The sequence below is a fragment of the Myxine glutinosa genome, chromosome 8, assembly GCF_964187855.1.
Source record: "Myxine glutinosa chromosome 8, kmMyxGlut1.1, whole genome shotgun sequence".
In the NCBI taxonomy this organism is placed as follows: domain Eukaryota; kingdom Metazoa; phylum Chordata; class Myxini; order Myxiniformes; family Myxinidae; genus Myxine; species Myxine glutinosa.
In genome coordinates this window covers 147225435-147242801 of record NC_136268.1, presented here as the reverse complement: position 1 = coordinate 147242801, position 17367 = coordinate 147225435, and positions in this window count along the sequence as shown.

The following is a 17367-nucleotide window of genomic DNA, read 5'->3' as shown; positions in this document are numbered from 1 at the left end:
CGAATTTGTGCCCGACGCTACCAGTCCCTGGTCCGCAGCTCACCAGCGCTCGGACCTCCAGGAGGCCGCCCGACGGTTTGCCCCCGTGCCAACATCCCACCACGGTGACCCCCAGTCCTACGTCCCCCCAGCACTCCGCACAGCGGAGTATGTTTTTGTGCGTCACGACGCACATCGGTGGCCACTCCAGCTGCCGTACGACGGGCCCTTCCGGGTGCTGCGACGGGACGACAAGTCGTTCGTCATCGACATCGGCGGCAGGTCGGACCGGATTGCTGTGGACCGCCTCAAGCCGGCGCACGTGGACGTCGACCACCCACCACGGGTGGCCCTTCCGCCGCGGCGAGGCCGTCCCCCGTCCACGGTGCCCCCCACTCGACCGCCCACCACCTCACCGGACCCCCTCCCACGACCCGCCAGGGGTCGCTTCGGCCGGGTCATCAGGACCCCCCTCAAATTGACCCTGCCGGTGCAAGTCGATTCTGGGGGGACGTGTGTAGCGGCTGCCGCTGAGTTTTCACAATCGCCTTGCACCTATCAAGGACGCGGAGCGATCACCATGCCGGGCTCGTCCAGGACGCCCAGGCTCGCCCTCAACTTGCCAGGCCGCAGCCAGGACGCTGGGCCACGCCCCCTGGCGCCGGGCCTGGGCAAACCCCCTGGCGGAATAGATATATATTGCTGACTGATAAACGGTTTTTCAGAGTGCCTGAGTGTTTGATTTCATTAAAGCAACTCAGATGAATTCTAGCTTTTTGTCGCGTCCATTCTTCCGATCGACGTGGGAGCCCCGGCTCCTTCAATATTAATCGAACACCAAAAGAACCATACAACAATGGGGGCAATCAACCCTACAATCAAATCTTAAGATGGTACCACCTTATCTAGTCACGTAACCCCAAACTCACAGGACTCCCAGGAAATGGAACCGAGCCCTCCTCAATGTCTCTATAACCCCCCAAGGCGAAGTTGCTGCGCTCCGGCGATTGTTGGAACAATGCCCGATCAAGAGCAACCGAGGCGTAGACGGTCGAAGCGACACAGAAGTCACGTGGTCCAACACCCAGCACTCGCGGTAGAAAGGGAAATCTCCAAAGACGCGCGCGTACACATTTGCCGTTCAATCAGCGAACCGCAGGTCAATCTTCAGACGCTGCTGTATTGCCCAGCCGTCCCCGGCAAACCACCGGAGGATAGCCAAACCGACACGACAAAAACCTTTTCCGCTGAAGGTAGCGCGCTGGACGAAATGGCGGACGGCTCTCACTCGAACCGCGGCCTTGAGGCGAAGATTCTCCAGAATTTCACCCTTGTACCTGGCTTCGCAGGCTTTTCCACAACTTCAGCGATAACACCGATGGCCCGAGATTCCTTTCAAGGACTCAAAGTTCACTCGCCATGTATGCTCGACCAGGCTAGGTACGGAGCTTTTTCAGATCGCCTTTCACTCCTCACGACTTCTTCTTCTTCGCCCCTTTTCCTTCCGGGTCACGATCCGATTTCCTGTCTCATTGTCTCATGAGCGCTTTTAACCTCTTAACCACAATAACCATTTCCCTTAAACAACAATACCCATAATACTTAGAACCCACAATAATAATAATAACAGCAGTAATAATAATAAGTGCCGAATCCGTAACAAATACCATTTTAAATACCATTTTTAAATACCATTTTTAAATACCATTTTAAATACCATTTTAAAATACCATTTTAAATACCATTTTTAAATACCATTTTAAATACCATTTTAAATACCAATTTTAAATACCAATTTTAAATACCATTTTTAAATACCATTTTTAAATACCACTTTAAATACCACTTTAAATAACCATTTTTAAATACCTTTTTAAATACCATTTTAAATGCCATTTTAAATACCATTTCATATACCATTTTAAATACCATTTTTAAATACCATTTTAAATACCATTTATAAAATACAATTTTAAATACCATTTTAAAATATCATTTTAAATACAATTTTTAAATACCATTTTCAAATACCATTTTTAAATACTATTTTCAAATACCATTTTAAAATACCATTTCTAAATACCATTTTAAAATACCGTTTTAAAAGCCTTTGCTATGACTACGCCCAGGGTTCAAATCGCTGACGTCCCAGATTCAGAGCAGACACCCTATCCATTACACCACGTGTGCTCATCAACTTATCAGCAACTTTATGGAGGTAGAGGAGAATTTGCAGCAGTTTTGGGTGAAGATAGAGAAATAACAATCGGACATGGAGTAACATGGCCGAGCCTTGCACTTGAGCTTCCCTTTGAACTCATTTTGAGACAAAGCATGAACCAAACGACGAGGCCAATCACGAAGCAGAATACAGATACGGAATGAGGCAAAGGTTCAGAATGTAGGTGAGTGAAAACATGCAAACCGGAAGGCCTGGGCAGCATTTGCCAAAGCAGGAATGATGTATTTTAAACAAAAGCTCGTGAATACAGCAAACAGTGGTGACCTATTGATGAGGGCAATGGACTCGTGGGTTCCCAGAGGTTGTGGCTTCAAATTCCGCTGAGGGCAGCAGAATTAAACATTTGGATAATCATCCTCAATAAAGGAAACTTTGGCCGTGTCACTATTACAAGAATGGCCGGAAAAACCCAACTGGCCCATCGATGACCTTCAGGGTGGTATAATCTATCTGCTTGTCTGGGCTCTAAATTCCCATGTTAGGGCCTACATATGATGCAAGTCCACTCATTGTGATTAATTCTCATTCTCTTCCCTTATTGCAGCAGGTTGCTCTAAATGACGAAGCCTCATACTCTTTTCCTATACTTTCAAGTGAGAAAACACTACATCAAAATAGCTACACACAAATTGCTACACACAAACACACACACACACACACACACACACACACACACACACACACACACACACACACACACACACACACACACACACACACAATAGGTCAACCTAATTGAAAGGAAGATACATAATCATTAAACGTTTTGTTAATAACACACTGTACCCTAAAATAGCAGTACCATATTTTAATTTTCTGAAGGTTTGCTAAGTACAGGAAACAAAGGGTAGGGCCAAGCTACAACATTCAACTTTCATAATACTGTTAGGTCGCTGGGTAAGGCATATATAGATGTAGGTAGATCTGCATAGGTATCATGCTTCGTCTGTCGAGTTAGAACAATATCGATGTAATAAGTTCTGTGTTAGCCCGGTTTGTCGGATCAAGTGTGTACCTGTGATCATACGAGGACGATCCGGTGATAGGTAGAAGAGGGACTAAGATCATTCCCCTGTGTGTCAGACCTGGTGATCAATCCATTGTCCCGTATGGCAACGCACTCTTATAGACACTTAGCTCGGCCCTTAGCTGCACACATTAATTAATTTCCCTCTCCCACAATAAGACTTACAGAAAAACAGGCAGGAGGCCAGATCTGGGCACCGCTGATGGGGCAGCCAGTCACATCACCAGCTGGCACAGCAACACACATTGTGCAAGGCAGGCTGAGGCCACGCCCACTTCGCGTGTGATTGGTCAGAAGGGGTTGATGGGAAAGTCACACCATGGGGTAAGAAGCTGGCCACTGATTGGTGGAAGGAAGATAGAAGGAAGCAGCAGACTGATTGGCCACCAACGGGTGGCATGACATGAAGGGCATAAAGCGCTCGGCCAATGAGAAGACACCAACACGATGAAAAGATTCGAGAAGTCGAGGGGCACCGCACTGGTTGGAGGAGAGGAGGGCTGACATCACGTGACGGCAAGTAAAACCTCTCACTCGCCGGCATTTTCTCTCTTCCCTTTGCCCTCTTGCGTTAGATTTGCTTCTCGTTCCCATTTGGACTTTCGTGTGGTGGACGTTGGGGCGCCGACAATCATCTTCTCCTGGTGCGAGCGTACGAGCGAGGCTTGGTGCTACGAGCAAACCGGACCTCGTGTGCAACCGACGAGCGGGCGAGCGAGGCGTGCCGCTGAGCAGATGAGACCGGGGCGAGCGGGTGGCTCGGGGACTAGCAAAGCACGAACGAGGCGGACGGAGGCCTGCTTCGCGCCAACATCGGAGCCGGATGGAGCCTGACCGACATCATACATCCAGACAGATAAGACGCACCACAGAATAAAACATGACGATTCTTTTATTTGAATATTCCTTCGTCCATGTATTTGAAGTGGGGTGGGGACAAGTGGGGACATCCCGATTTAGAACATTTATCTTTCGTCGCGTTTCATTGTTCTCGGTTCCGTTTAATAAATATTTCTTTTTGTACCGTAAATTCTGTGTTCGTCCGTGAGTTAATATCCACAGGTGAAGACATCGTCGGACCGACAGGTACCGCGGCATCCTCCCCCAATCCCCGGCCCGTGTGTCGATCCGCCATTGAATTGGAAACGCCTCGTTAAGCTCGATTCCATCCTTGGACGCTCTGTCTCAACTGAGAGCGTCCGCATGACGATACGTTTTTGGGTTTCAAAGTTCATAAAAGCTACAACTATTTTTATGCCTCCACCAACAAAGTCGCCGAATGCACTATGTTTTCGGGTTGTCCGTCCGTCCGTACGTACGTCTGTCCGTCCGTCTAAACCTCGTTTTTCTCAGCAACCATATGTCCGATTGAGACGAAACTTTCAGGGTAGGAGTGACACCCATACAGAATGTTTTTATGATAATTTTGACGTCATAGGTCACGTGGTATGGCAGCCATCTTGGATTAAAAGCAAATAATTAAAATTTTATTTCTCAGAAAGCACTGAATGGAAAAATTTGAAACTTGGCACATTGTCAAGTACTCCCAATGGGGAACGAAAGCATGATAATGATGACACCATAGGTGAAGTGCTATACCAGCCAAAAATCTTTTAATCGAATTCCTTATCCTAAAAATCTGAAATTGCATGCACATCTATGACCCATTTGTATTGAAATATTAAATTTATGACATCATAGGTCATGGTTTGGCAGCCATATTAGATTGAAGGGAAATATTAAATAATTATATTTCTGAAACCGCTCACCCTATCAATGCAAAATTTTACAAATACAGTATCATCTAACAGCACTGTTGCATATAGTTTGAAAATGATGATGTCATAAATCACGTGGTTTGGCAGCCATCTTGGATAGAAAAACAAACCCTATCCAATCAACACGAAACTTCACAAAGCATCAATTGGAATCCTCAGCATCAATTGGAATCAACCTATATTGTGGCGTGTCACCTCTGGGCACTGCAACGAGTGCACCTGTAAATCTGAGGGTGTCATAGCAGAAAATAAATAAAGACACTGATCTGCCCTTAATGTTGTTTTACGGGTGAAACCAACATACGAAAGAAGACAGAAGGGTAACTTTATCAGGAATATTTACAAATCCCTAATGACTAGGTTAAGAACAATAATACAAATTAAATGGACCACTTAATGACTTTCTTAAGAATTCCCAAATTAACCAAGTACAAACGTCACAGACAACAAGGCAGTTATAAGTTAACTCACGACTCTCGATGCGGCATCTTATCTCAAGCAAGTTGTTTGTACCGTAGACCCCAATGGGTTATAAATGGTCAGTGGTGAGCACGGTTGAAAGAATCTAGTCTGGAGGGTACGTACAGAATGAAGCCGACTGGACAGTCACATTTTACAAGTCCTCAGAAGGCGACGTCCTCGTATCACCAAAGCATGGAGAAGAACCCGAGCCCAAAGGTAAAGCTGTATCATAGAAGTTGAAGACGAGAACTCCAAGCTGTAAAAAACAATGTGTTACTTGAAGGAGAGGAGAGGTTGGAGGGATGAATAAGCTCCAAGGGTGTGCACCAGTCAACCCGCCGACCAGAAGCAGCTTTTCAATCGTCGCCGACATAACAGCGGTGCAATGTCTGACAAGTAGATTCTACAAGTAGAGGGAGTTCAGAGAAGAATACTTGACAGTGTATTATATAAGAGAAACTGAAACCCACAGGGACCAACACACAGTGGATTGAAGTTGATCCAATGTGGTCAGGGATTGGGTGAGTCGCTGAACCTCCCCAGGTTCGCATACAGAAGACCCCCATTCCTCCTTCACTGGGTACGTCGGTTTTAAAAAGATATGCGCCACCTGAAACAGCGTGGGAGCTCAAGAGAACGTGTCAACACCTTTCTCTCTTCATCATCCTTCTATGCTTCTTCTCCCTTTCTGAAACTGCCGGTGTTTTTTTAAAGTGGTGAAGCCATTTCAATATTTGGCTATGTCCTTCTTTCCATCTGTCCATCTTCAAAAATAAAGAATAAACACCTTTCTAACCCACCGTGTTTAATTCTAAAGAGTTCTAAAGTGCAATTCTAGGGGATACTAGAGGGGGTAATTCTGCTGGGTTATAAAGGGTAATTCTAGTGGGTTCTAAAGGGTAATTCTAATGGGTTATAAAGGGTTCTAAAGGGTCATTCTAAAGGGTAATTCTAAAGTGTAATTCTAAAGGGTAATTCTAAAGAGTTCATTTGTGCCTTTTTCACTTGTCATCGGTAACTTGTTCCCTTGTCAGGTGTTGGTTGCATCCGTAACCTTTATTGATATTCAAAAATGAAAGCACCACCTACTCGCTCTGCTGCCCAGCCAGGTAAGGTTCAGATCAAATCTTTATCACCAATTTTGTTTAACCAACTGAACCTCGTGTTGCTGGCACGAACTGAGCTAGTTGGTGGTGCTTTCATTTTTCAATATGGATCATGCCAACTACAACCAGTTTTTTTTGTTGCAAAGCTTTAACAATGTCCTCACTACTGTTAGGGGTATTTCAGTGATAGGTAGCAACAGTGTTAAAAGTACTGCATCGATGATTAGTAAAATTGCAAACAAATTAGGTAGGGTCACCTTTAAGAACTTACAGGAAGTCTTTGTGGAAGGAAGACTACCCTCTGTCGGAGAGGTTGAAGAGAGGATCTTCAGGTATTGGTGTAGTCAAATAACTTGACTGCTCCGTAATACTACCGCAGCAATACGCGGAACCTGCACAATAGCTAAGCCTGAAGGCCTGGAAGGTTTACAAGTACAAACAAGAAATCATATTTATATAAGTTTCACTTTACTACTTTACTTTACCACTTCACAGGATTTTTGTGTTTTTATTTATTTATTTAATTAGGCTCAGAAATGATATCCTGTTCTCCTGTGCCAATCTCGAGAAGCTGCCTAAAGACCATGTTGTGACTAGGATACTACTTCACGGTCAATTTAGGTGTTTGGCGAAACATTTGCATTTCTTTAGCAACTTTCTGTAAGTGGTGGGTGATTTGTAAGCAACGAGAAGGTGGTACATGTGTTGTGAAGAAACAGCGATTCTTTCTGGGAAGTCAAGACTAAGAGAAACACATTGTGCGTAGGTGTACATATCTGTGTGCTCGCTGCGGTGCGGTGACATAAGTTTCTGGCGTGGAATGCAATGGGTGCCGGGTTGAAATCTTGTCAATAAAAACCTCACAAATTCAAAGCAGCACTGCTTTGCACACCACCATGACAGTGTGACTGTCTGTCAGGTGCACCGGGATGCCAATGCTGAGCTGTGGTTGCAATGCTTTTATCTCGTGAATAAAAAGGGAGTTCATGTGTGTGAGTGCGTACGCATCGCTGGGTGCGGAATGGATTAGCGAGCCGCCGATCTACTGCCAGCGGCTTCAGCTGAGGCCTGTCCAAGTCAAACTTCCTGCCTCAAAGCTGGCATTGTGAGAACCTAGTCATGTGTCTGTCATAGATCTGTAAAAGCCTTTCATGACTTCGGATCTGCCCTGTCTTTTAATCAGGATTTATGTGCAAATTGTTAGCTGTCACAATTGGTTTGTGGCAGTTGAAAGAGGAGGGAGACCAGGCAGGAGGCTGAAGTAATGGCATTAATTAGGATGGGAAGGGGAGGCAAGCTTGACTGCTTTTGGCTTCAGGCCGGCCTAGCTTTGTTAGAACAGGCCTGGAAGTCTGCTCGAGGCTCAAGGCTGGATATAAGATCAGAAGCAAAACTTCTGTGAACTAACCTAAGAAGGTAATTTTTTTTAAGTGTCTCACACAATAAAAATAATCATCCCTTTTATCACGATACGAATATCTCTATCTAATAACAGGAACACAAGTAAGATGGAGCTGTTTCACACCGGATATCTCCTTGTTGTTTTATATTAGAAAATCAAAATGGCTGACTTGTTTTGATGTAATTAGTTAAATAGGTTTTTATCTTCTCATGATTTGTTTCCGTGACAATGACGTGACTAGATATTTTGATGTTCTACCTTTTCCCCTTAAACAGTCTGTATAAAGATTGCAAAATTAGAGGTTTTACAGATCAAATGACAAATGTATACCGTTCAATGGAATAAACTAGGCCAGGCCACAGTCCGCTCTTCTCGACATAAAGAAGCAGGCCTGAAGGTTTGCCGCTCTGCTGTATCTGGGTTTGAGAGACTGTAGGTTTGGCAGGCCACTCTTGGCTCGGCTTGCTGAGGCCTGTCAAGGTTTGAGGTCGAAGGGAGACAGCTGACAGAGGCCAGGCTGTTTTTGTCTGCCACAACTGCTTTGCCTCCATCTTTCGTGCGACCCCTTCTCTCTTCTTGCCTGGACAGTTTTCCCTTTTTTATTAACGTCTTTTCTTTCTTGCCTCCCCTGTTTTATCACCTTCTCCCCTGGCTTTAATTCTCGTCCATTCTACCTCCCAACTATTGCACTGTTGTATTTTTCCATTCTTCCTTTTCGTTCCTGCTTTGCCTCATCCCTCGACCTTCCCCCACTTCATCCCTCTCCCACGATGCTCCTCCATCTGCATTCCTTATTTCTCCATCACTCTCCAACTTCACTCCCACCCCCACCCCTACTACTCTGCCTGTTCATCCCCATCTCCCTCCACATCTTTCATAACGTCCTCCCTCCACATTCTTGCTCTCACGTGCTTTATCTAAACCCTACTGACGAAACTTTCCCAGTCAATACTTCTGTGCTCTCCTTTCCTTGTGTTTTCCACCCTCAATGCTGCTCCTGGCAACAAAAGTCTGCAAGCGAAAAAGGGCAAAAACACAGATCCCGAGATCAAAGTGCGCTTGCATCCCGACCATGAACACACAACCTCAACATGCAATCTCCTTTATGCTTTCTTCTGCCATCCTTTGTGCTATCAAATCAGCTCTGCTTAACCAACTACACCACATCCAGAAACCATACAATATTAATCATAAAATTTGATCTCACCACCTTGCTGTTTACAATCCTCTTTTGTATGACATCGCAAGCACATTCAAAGAAGGAGCAACTAGGTGGCAAGAACTGGGAGCAATATCACACATTACCCCAAAGTTAACCATTTGGATTGTCTAAAACCAGGAACAAGGATTGCTGGGTCCAACAATAAGCGCTTAATGTATAAGCTAGGTAAAGGCAGAAGGGTTTAACATCAGCTCCTATGAAAAAAAAAAGAGTGTGATGGACATGCTAGAGCAAAGCAAAGACTGTGAAGCTGTTAGGCTCAAGTTACTGTGAGCTTGCTTTGGTTTTGGCAGCAACAGAGAATAACAGTTCTAATGACTTATGCACGCAACGAAGACATAAATTTAAAGCAAGACCAGACAGGGCAGCTAAAACTACCCTCAGATCTCTGACATCAAAGGCTACTCTTATTCAGGATTTCAACTTCAGGATTGGCCGTGATGAAATAAACTAAAGAAGCTCTGTAACCAGGATTTTTGAGCATGGAAGGGCTAAAACAGACAATTAAATAAAGCTTTTGGATTTCTGCGGCATGTATACTGTCGCCATAAATGAGAACTACTTTATCAACTAGGTACCTGCATATAACCGGTTACGTCCAATTGCTAGGTGACCGTAATTGTAATTCAGTGGACGGGAGTTTGATTTTTTGGACTTCACAGCAACTATGGAGAACTTTCCAATCAGTACATTTTTTTTTTTTTTTAACCTCTGCCAACAAAGGTAATGGAGGTTATGTTTTCACTCATGTTTACTTTGCTTTCTGTCTGTCTGTCTGTCTGTCTGTGAGCATGATATCTCGAAAAGTTGTGGATGGATTCGGACGAAACTTGGTGGACATGTTGCATGTGTGACAAGGACGAATTGATTCGATTTCGGTGAAGATCCGGATCTAGATACTAGAATTTGTAAGTGAAACTTCACCATTGAGAGATAGGGCCAAAAACTATATATAGCAGGATATCTCAAAAATTATGAACGGATTTGGCCAAAACTTGGTGGACGAGTTGGTTAGGCGACAAGAACAAGCCGATTCGATTTTGCCTAAGTTCCGGATGCAGATCTGGCCTATCCGTGGGATACAAAACCTAAACTGCTCAGCCTAGCGGAGGTCTGTGCTCCACCGAGTTTTGTGTATGGATCTATCGTTACGAGACAGCAAATAATAATTTGTGGACGAGCTTCAAGCTAAGACTTTGTTAGGACAGGAATATATTGGAGTGGATGTCGAAGCAAATTGAAAAATAAAATTCTAAAGGGTTTCTCAATATTTCTCAAAATTTAAAAGAATAAAATTCTCAAAAATTTTCTCCAAATATTTCTCAAATTTAAAAAAAATAAAATTCTCAAAAATTATGAACGGATTTGGCCAAAACTTGGTGGACGAGTTGGTTATTGGAGTGGAGTAGATGGAGTGGATGTCGAATATATTGGAGTGGATGTCGAAGGAGATTGAAAAATAATAATTCTAAAGTGTTTCTCAATATTTCTCAAAATTTAAAAGAATAAAATTCTCAAAAATTTTCTCCAAATATTTCTCAAATTTAAAAAAAATAAAATTCTCAAAAATTATGAACGGATTTGGCCAAAACTTGGTGGACGAGTTGGTTATTGGAGTGGAGTAGATGGAGTGGATGTCGAATATATTGGAGTGGATGTCGAAGCAAATTGAAAAATAAAATTCTAAAGTGTTTCTCAATATTTCTCAAAATTTAAAAGAATAAAATTCTCAAAAATTTTCTCCAAATATTTCTCAAATTTAAAAAAAAAAAAATTCTCAAAAATTATGAACGGATTTGGCCAAAACTTGGTGGACGAGTTGGTTATTGGAGTGGAGTAGATGGAGTGGATGTCGAATATATTGGAGTGGATGTCGAAGGAGATTGAAAAATAATAATTCTAAAGTGTTTCTCAATATTTCTCAAAATTTAAAAGAATAAAATTCTCAAAAATTTTCTCCAAATATTTCTCAAATTTAAAAAAAATAAAATTCTCAAAAATTATGAACGGATTTGGCCAAAACTTGGTGGACGAGTTGGTTATTGGAGTGGAGTAGATGGAGTGGATGTCGAATATATTGGAGTGGATGTCGAAGCAAATTGAAAAATAAAATTCTAAAGGGTTTCTCAATATTTCTCAAAATTTAAAAGAATAAAATTCTCAAAAATTTTCTCCAAATATTTCTCAAATTAAAAAAAAAAAAATTCTCAAAAATTATGAACGGATTTGGCCAAAACTTGGTGGACGAGTTGGTTATTGGAGTGGAGTAGATGGAGTGGATGTCGAATATATTGGAGTGGATGTCGAAGGAGATTGAAAAATAATAATTCTAAAGTGTTTCTCAATATTTCTCAAAAGTAAAAAAAAAAAAAATTCTCAAAAATTTTCTCAAAATATTTCTCAAATTAAAAAAAAAAAATTCTCAAAAATTATGAACGGATTTGGCCAAAACTTGGTGGACAAGTTGGTTATTGGAGTGGAGTGGATGAGTGGATGTCGAATATATTGGAGTGGATGTCGAAGCAGATTGAAAAATAAAATTCTAAAGGGTTTCTCAATATTTCTCAAAATTTAAAAGAATAAAATTCTCAAAAATTTTCTCCAAATATTTCTCAAATTAAAAAAAAAAAAAATTCTCAAAAATTATGAACGGATTTGGCCAAAACTTGGTGGACGAGTTGGTTATTGGAGTGGAGTGGATGGAGTGGATGTCGAATATATTGGAATGGATGTCGAAGCAGATTGAAAAATAAAATTCTAAAGGGTTTCTCAATATTTATCAAAATTAAAAAAAAAAAAATTCTCAAAAATTTTCTCAAAATTTAAAAACATAAAATTCTCAAATGTTATGAACGGATTGGGCCAAAACTTGGTGGATGAGTTGGTTAGGTGACAAGAACAAGCCGATTCGATTTTGGCTAAGTTCCGGATGCAGATCTGGCCTATCCGTGGGATACAAAACCTAAACTGCTCAGCCTAGCGGAGGTCTGTGCTCCACCGAGTTTTGTGTATCGTTACGAGACAGCAAATAATAATTTGTGGACGAGCTTCAAGCTAAGACTTTGGTAGGACAGGAATATATTGGAGTGAATAATTTGTGGACAAGCTTCAAGCTAAGACTTTGGTAGGACAGGAATATATTGGAGTGGATGTCAAAGCAGATTGAAAAATAAAATTCTGTGCATTTAACTACAAATTCACCTGATATAACGAGCTCTGAAGCACTCCGATTGTGTTCCATTGAAATCGATCCCCACTAGATTTCCTCTATAATATACCAGCAGGAGTACCCGGCGTTGCCCGGTGGGGGTGGAGGGGTGTGGGGGGATGGAGAGGGAGGGGTGAGGAAGGGAGTGAGGGGAGTGGGAGGGGAAAGATATACTACATATGCATCTTTTGGGGGGGGGGGTGGGTTTGACAGGTCCCCCCGTTTTGGGGGAGGGGAAAGGGAAGGAGGAAAATTTACCTGTGCCAAGAGTGCTTTAACCTCAGTGTTGCCCAGGTAAAAAAGGAAATTGTAATACCCTCTGCCACCAACACAAGTTGGTGCTACACGGTACACATTTACATAGAGAATTTACCCCCCTCTCCCAGCCCCCAAACCCTGCCTGAGGCCGCGGCCACATAGCCTCTGTTACCCCCAGAAAAAGTTGTATTTGTATTTGTACCCCGAGTAAAGTATATAAGTGTTTATAGCTGGAGTACCCGGCGTTGCTCAAGCGAAAAAGAAACATCAACATATACGAAACGAGGGCAAATATAATGGCAAAGCAATTACATCCAAATCAGATTCCATCACAAATGTCAAATCATCATTTTACCTTTCGTTGAATATATGTTGGTGAATGTGCCGTTCATCACGTTTCTGAGTTAAGTATGATGACGTTCAGGAAGAAGAAGAGGAAGTAGTAGGGGAAGGAGAGGAAGAATTCGAGGAAGAAGCCTCACCACCAACTTCGACCGCTTCTGGTATTGTTTTATATGTGTTCAAATGTCTGGTAATTGTTTTGTATTTATTTATGCGAATGTGTACTTGTATATAACTGTCATTAATCAAAAAGGTTTAGGCACGATGGAGCGATTTTTTTTAAACCCCCCAAAAACGATCTTTTTTTGCCTAAAACACTCCCAGACACTCACTGATGAACCTCTCAAAGTTTGACGAAGATCCGTTCAGCCATCTCTGAGTAACATGGCGACACAGACACACAGACCAACAGCTCTCTTGTTCAGTAGATATTAGAAAATCATTCTCACTCCAAGTTCTTTCCATCAATGTAAATTTGTGGCAAAATCAAATTACTTTTGATGAAGAATGCTAGAAACGATCTACGAGATGACCATCTGTCCTCATGGACACCGAGAGCCAGCTAATATAATTGATTACTTTTGCAGATCTCAAGGAATTTAAGGTTATGAATTTGATGGTTATTTATTTATTTTCGGTCCCTGTCACTTGCTGCTGAGCTCAAGATGATGTAGGAGATTAAATGAATATCTTGAAATTCTAACTATAAATCAAAGTGGTCTATTTTGACATTTCTGTGATCTCCACAAAATGTACATCTCTAATGATTCTGCACTTGCATAGTTCCTCTCCAGACGAAAGGCTTCAAGTGTTCCTTTCTCCTTCAATTCCTTGAGAGCTGCAATTTCTCCAAGCAATCTGGGGGGCAATCCTCCTATTACGTCACATAAAATTCTACTCTTCAGAAGGCTGCACACCACTTTCCTGATGACATAATTGTTGAGTGACATACTTACTCTGTAGTGGGAGCCCATGGTGATACGATTTCATAGCATCCATTTTTGTTTATCTGGAGAAGATGAATGTATGGTGTACCTCCTGAAGTGGGACATTTATTCTGAGAAAGGGGTGATCGACATATTGCGTACGCATGACAATGGAGGAGGCTAAATGAGAAAAAGAAGAAAAGGGGGGGGGGGGAGTATTATGGAGGAGAATGGAGGGCAGAGGACAGTAGAAAAAAGTGTTTTTTAGTGTTTGTTATCATTAGTGGTGTTTAATTTAGCGATTTTTACTTGCCATCTAAACATTTTGAAACATGGAAACGGCCCGTAATGTCCTTGTTTTGAAAATATTACCCTGACAGAGTCAGAAATCTTTAGATTAAAAATTTTTTTGGGGGTATTACTACCTGAGTACTTACCTCGTGATTTTGTAAATCGTGATTCAATACAATATGCAGTACTTTGGTATTATTATTTGGAAATCAACGATTGGCAAATGTATTGGTTGGTCTGGTCTGTTATTAGTCCACTACCAAGAGGGGACCATAGGTTTGCTCTCCATCTGTCCGTACGTCCGTCCCACCTATGGTTTTCTGCACTTTTCCCCCAAACCCTCTAACATATTCAACTGAAACTGGGTACATTGCTTTCTTATGATAAGTTACAGAACAGGTTCGAGTTTTGGGGCGTTTTCCCAATTTTTCACGGAGTTCTGCCCTTTTTGAACTTAGAAATATCACATATTACACATGGGGCAGTTTTCAGCTGCCTTGACACAACCCCACTGCTTTACAACCATTGGCTGGACAGCTGGTCTGACTCTGCCCCAATTTAAATCATGCGCTGCCATTTCATGAAGCAGCACAGATTGGCAGGCCTCAGGCCTTAGGCCTGGGCGTTAGTCCATGGCCCAATGCAATTGGACTGATGACAGGTATAGAACACAATGTATTATATATGTTCACAAGCCGTACGCATTTTTTGCTTCCAAATCATGTCCAATCAATTGAATTTACCACAGGTGGACTCCAATCAAGGTGTAGAAACATCTCAGAGATGATCAAGAGAAATGGGAGGCACCTGAGCTAAATTTCAAGTGTCATAGCAACAGGTATGAATACTTATGTAAATGTGATATTTCAGTTTTTCTTTTTAATAAATTTGCAAAACTTTCTAAAATCCTGTTTTCTCTTTGTCATTATGGGGTATTGAGTGTGGATTGATGAGGGAAAACATGAATTTAAACGATTTCAGCATAAGGCTGCAACATAACAAAATGTGAAAAAAGTGAAAGGGTCTGAATACTTTCTGAATGCACTGTACATCGGGTTATTTAATTATTATTTTCGGCACCTAGCACGTAATTATGTACCACCCATATAAGGGGACGTGTTTACTGATAATGAACTGAAACTTGGTAATGGACTTGTATTGCAAATCAAGTATCGCTCTTGTTTTGTTTGTGTCTGTCTGTCTGTCTGTCAATCACCTACTGGTTGAATTTTTACTCCAATCTTTACAAAACATAACCACCTGGTAAAGGTAGTGATAAGCTGGAAGCGTATTGTTTTTGAGATCAATATGTCAAAAGCTCAAAAGTCAAGGTCACATAAATCGTCAATTTTCATTGTCAAGGTGAAGCCACAGTCAACCATCTGAATATGTCTGTTAATTACATACTGTTTGAATGTGAGTTGCACCGTGAGTATATCTATTATTACTTTTGATTGGATCTGACTACGTATATTAATTACGTACTATTGGAACATACCATATCGACAAATAAATAGTTACACCCTTTCAATATTTACATCTTAACACCCTTTAGACCATTTTGACCCTTTAGACTCCTTTACATGTTTCAAGACCCTTGAGACCCCTTAGACTCCTGAAGACATTTACACAGCTTAGACTCCTTAATCTCTTTCAAGCCATTAGACCCTTTAGACTTGTACACCCACTGTTGGAACATACACTTTAGATCCTTTAGACCCCTTTAAACAAGTTTAGACCTGATAAGACCCTTTATACCCCTTTAGATTCCTTAGACCACCACTTAATTAAATTAATAATTAATTTGTTGCTTGACTCCGCCCATCATGGCCATTCCACATAGACAAAATAATATGGCTGCCATCTTGGTTTTCTGGTGGGCCTGAGACATCATGCCTTTAGGCCTCTGCTGATTATACATTGCCCGCGTTTGTTACATCAAATTTCCATTGGCTTTGTTTGTGTCGAGTGTTACTTACGATGAGGTGCCGCGAAAAACCAAATCAATGTCGAATAAGCAGTTCCCTAAGAAAATAGCGTTACGTAATTTTTGATCCGCCCCATATTGGGGTTGAACAATCCGTGACCATGTGACGAATCAGCTCGTTCTGATACAACCATGGTGGAAGCTGTCATGGGTGAGAGGTGTCAAATTAATCTTTTAATAGCGCATTAAATGTGTGTTTCCCAATCGGCACATTACCAGCCGACATATTTTTGTCGCAGGTTGTGACCACAGTGCGGTCATTCTTGTTTCAATAAGTAATGTACAATCTCCACTCACCCGTATTCTGCTCGGTTGAACATAATTTGCATATTGGGTCACTGAATTGGTTCACCAATCAAAACCGAGAAGCATATTGTTTATTTGGATTTCACAAGTATGCATGACATCTTTCTTGTTTATTTCTTTACTTGCTTTTACACATTTAGTAAGGAGGATGTGGCAAGCCTTACTTTTTAGATGGAATTTTAGTGCCTGAGGGCAACAAGAGTGAACCACAAAGTATGGATGAGACCAGATGAGACGGCAGATTCATTATGGAGCCAATGTGCTACGCGGGTTTGGGTTGAAGAATCTCAGTGTGACATCAAAGAAAGTGGCAAATGCAGATTTCACATGTTCTTGTGTTCTCCATCAATAAAGTTCGATATTTCCAAGAAAACTTCAATGTTAAGTGACAAGACTAAATTGCAATGACCTGATCAAGGGTTAAGTTATTCATTGAATCTTGAATGATTTAGCCAAATAGTGTTTCATAGTAAAAGGTCATTGAACCCATAATGAAAGTTTGAGAGTGCAGGAGGCTGTCTGCCAATTTTAAAAATGGAAGAAATCACTTTCATGTCATGTGCAGAATGAACCTTCCTCGGTAGGCCCTCAAAAGCAGCAACTACATCAATTATTTCAAGGAAAACATGTAGTCGAGGGTGATTGAGCTACAAAGCACAGATTGAGAAATCAGAAAACACTCGACTTCAACTCAAGACTTTCCTAAGAGGAGATTGATTAAATGGGTTACACATTCAGAATGTGAGAAACAAATTGAGTAAGGATGCACCCACTTTAATAAACACTTAACACCATTTTGTGACCATCCAACAGGGATGCCCACCAAGGCCG